Below are 3,609 nucleotides of genomic sequence, written 5' to 3' on the forward strand. Positions count from 1 at the left end.
GACGTCCCTCACGTACGGCATGCCCCTCCCGTGGACGTCTCCCACGTGCCAGTCGCCCCTCCCACTGACGTCCCTCACGTACGGCATGCCCCTCCCGTGGACGTCTCCCACGTACCAGCGTTCCTGTCCCACTTACGTCACTTATGTACGGCATGCCCCTCCCGTGGACGTCCTCCACGTACCAGCGTTCCTGTCCCACTGACGTCTCTCACGTACGGCATGCCCCTCCCGTGGTCGTCTCCCACGTACCAGGCGCCCCTCCCTCTGACGTCTCGCACGTACCGGCGTGCCCCTCCCACTGATAGCCCGCACGTCCAGCCTACCCCATTGCTGACGTCCCCCACGTCCCGACGTGCCCCTCCCACTGACGTCCCCTTGTGCCGACGCCCCCACGTACCAGCGTCACGCACGGACTCGCGTCTCCCTTGAGCCAACCACCCCAAGTACCGGCTTACGCTTAACCTCCCCCACAGACGGGCGCCCCACTGTGCCAGAGGCTCCTCCCGCCGACGTGTCCGACGTGCCGGCGTCCGTGTCCCGCGTCCCCCACATGCCAGCGCGCCCCTCCTCCTGACGTCCGCCCCGGACCGCGCGCCCCTTCTGCCGCCGTCCCCGCGTGCCGGCCTTTAGCTCTCGCCCACCCTTGCCCGACGCCGGCGTTGCACCACAGAGACCGAGCAGCGTCCGGCCCGGAGCGTCTACCGCGTTGCGCACGTGCGGACGCTGCACCCAGAGCCCGTGCCGGACAGGACGACCCTGGCAGGAGAGAGCCCAGATGGCTGTGGCCCCTGGGGTGCCCCGACCCAGGACCCCCTCTGCACTGCTGCCAGCGCTCCCTGTCCTACCCTCTGCGGGCCGGAAGGGATGGCCCCACAGGCAGCCTGTGCCCCCTAAACCCGTGGAAATTCCTTGCATGCCACCCGCCGTGTCACCCCGGCGTTTCCGAACTCGACCCCGGACTCCCCGCACAGCGGGAAGCTTCCCCCCCCCCCCCCCCCCCCATCGCGGCAAGGTAGATGGCGCCTGACTCTCCGTTTGCGGGGTAACTGGGTCACACAGGGGCTCAGCTCCCTCCTGTGTAGACAGGATCGGGGACCGGGCCTCATTTGGGTTCAAGGAGCACACGTTGTGCCAGGCGCCTGCAGCACCGGCCCGGTCTCATTTCGGGGAGTAGGTTATGATCAGCCCCAACCTGCAGGCCCCAGTCACCCCTCCAGGGAAGACAGATTAAGCAGAGAGAAACTGGGGAAGCTAACAGTCATGCCGCCAACACGCGTAGAAACCCCGGGGCACAGGGAGCCTCCCCTGCAGCGGCTAAGAGGTGAAGCAGAGGCCTCTGCCCAGGGAGAGGGCAGGGATGTGGGGCCCGGGGGAGAGCGAGTCACCCTAGAAGGAAGACTAGGCAGTGCGGTGGCCACGGGTGGAGCTCTGTCCATCCCAGGTTGGTGTGGACGCCCAGGCTCCTCTCTGTCGAGGAGCGGTTCTCCTTATAAGAACACTGCCAGGGGGCACCTGAGTGACTCAGTGCGTTAAGCCTCTGCCTTCGGCTCACGTCGTGATCTCAGGGTCCTGGGATTGAGCCCCGCATCGGGCTCTCTGCTGAGCGGGGAGCCTGCTTCCTCCTCTCTCTCTGCCTGCCTCTCTGCCTACTTGTGATCTCTTTGTCAAATAACTAAAATCTTTAAAAAAAAAAAAGAACACCGCCGGGACGGAGGACCATCAGGCTCCTGGTGCAGGACGTGTGTCCAGGCAGATGAGGGGAGTGCAGGGACAGCCTCTCTCTGGGTCTGCAGCTTCCATGTGCCCGCAGCTTCTGCAACCCACGTCTAAAGCCCTTCATGCTGTCATTCTTCTGTGATGGACGTTTGTCTGAGTTGGGACCACAGGTAGAACCGAGACCTGGAACTGATACCAGTGAAATTGCTCTGAGTCCGGGAAGGACGCCCACCCCGGACAGCTCTGGGGCGCAGGAGATGCCTGCTGACCGGCGGCTAAGCACGAGCTGGGCCCTGGGAGGAGAATGGGGCTCTGCGGAGGAACCTTCCAGCAGCTCCCGCTGAATGGGCGTCCTACCAGGATGCTTCTCGGGAATCCAGGCCCCTGATGCCAAGTCAGAGATAGGCCTCTGGCTGCAAGTCCTGTCCTGGACCCGCAGGTTGCACATCATGGCCCGGACCGGCACAGCGCAGGTCCCATCCTGGATCCGCGTGTCATTGCTGTCCCTTCCCGGACCCAAACAGCTTAGTTTCTGTCCTGGATCTGCACATCATTCCATGTCCCGTCCCGGACCCGCACGGCGCAGGTCCTCCTGCAGCCCGGCCTTCGTCCACAGTCCCGAGCTGTGGCTCCTCATCCTGAGACCCTCACTCTCCTGAGTCCTGGGCGTCCACCCAAACGCAGGCAGCCCTGGCAGGAGGCCGCACATGCACCCTAGCCAGGCCCGCGCCCACTCACACAGGGTCCAGAGCCTCCAGGGAGCGTTACACCCTTGTCTGGTCCCCCTGTTCGCCAGCACAGCCTTTCCCTGCGAACCCTCAGCTCGGCGACCTGTGGAGGCCCTGCTGGGACAAGCTGTGGGGCCCTCGGACTTGCAGGCCTGGACTCCCAGGGGCCCTGACCTCGGGCCACAGCCGCCTCACCGCCCGACACAGTCCACCTGCGACTCCCTAGGATGGCGGGTGGGACAGGACAGTGCACGCCACTGAACACCACCGACCTGTGCAAGCAGCCAGCAGCGAGTCGCTTCTGTGTGGCTCACGCTCAGTCCACAGTGAAAGCACCTGTCTGATGGCCTCCCTCCCAGGGGTGTCCCAGACCCCGTTTCCCCCTGGGGCTGAGCCACTCAGTCCCTCTGTACAGGCTTCTCCTTAGGTGGGGTCTCAACCAGGGGTCCAGGGACCTGGGGGCCTCGTGGTCCCCCTGTGAGCCCAGGGGATCCTGGCACCCTGAGGAGCCAGAAGCTACACTGTTTCCTTGTCAGAGTATCAGGTTGGGGTCTCAGCTTCTCAGAGAGCTCCTGGTTTCCCAGGACAGCAGCTCAGACTGCAGAGAGCGCGAGTGGGAAGAGCCCGAGCCAGGTACTCTGCCCTGGGACTGGCCAGCATCCAGCCCTCTCTGAACCAAGGCCCAGGGGCTGCTGGACCAGGCCAATCAGAGCTCCGAGTGCTGGGACTCGTGTGATTGGCTGAGAGTGTGCATATGACTCACGTCCATCCAATCACAGCCCAGGAGCTGTGTGGGCGGTCCCAGACCAAGCCCCTTTTCTGAGGGATCTGAGTTCAGCATGGGGGTGGGGGCAGCCGAGGAGAGGAGGTGTGGTTATGTCAAGTAATACAGGTGCTGTCCTATAAACTAGCACAGGGTCCGTCGTTATGTAAACTAGTACAGGGAATGTCGTTATATAAACTAGCACAGGGTCTGTTATATTAACTAGTACGGGGGCTGTTGTTATATTAACTAGTACAGGGTCCATCATTGTATTAAGTCGCTCAGGGGCTGTCATTACATAAACTAGTACAGGGCTGTCGTTATATAAACGGGCTGCCTGATATAGGGGCTGCCTCGTATAAACTAGTACAGGGACTGTAGTTACCTAAACTAGTACAGGGA

This window comes from Mustela nigripes, chromosome 8 (assembly GCF_022355385.1).
Source record: "Mustela nigripes isolate SB6536 chromosome 8, MUSNIG.SB6536, whole genome shotgun sequence".
Lineage (NCBI taxonomy): Eukaryota > Metazoa > Chordata > Mammalia > Carnivora > Mustelidae > Mustela > Mustela nigripes.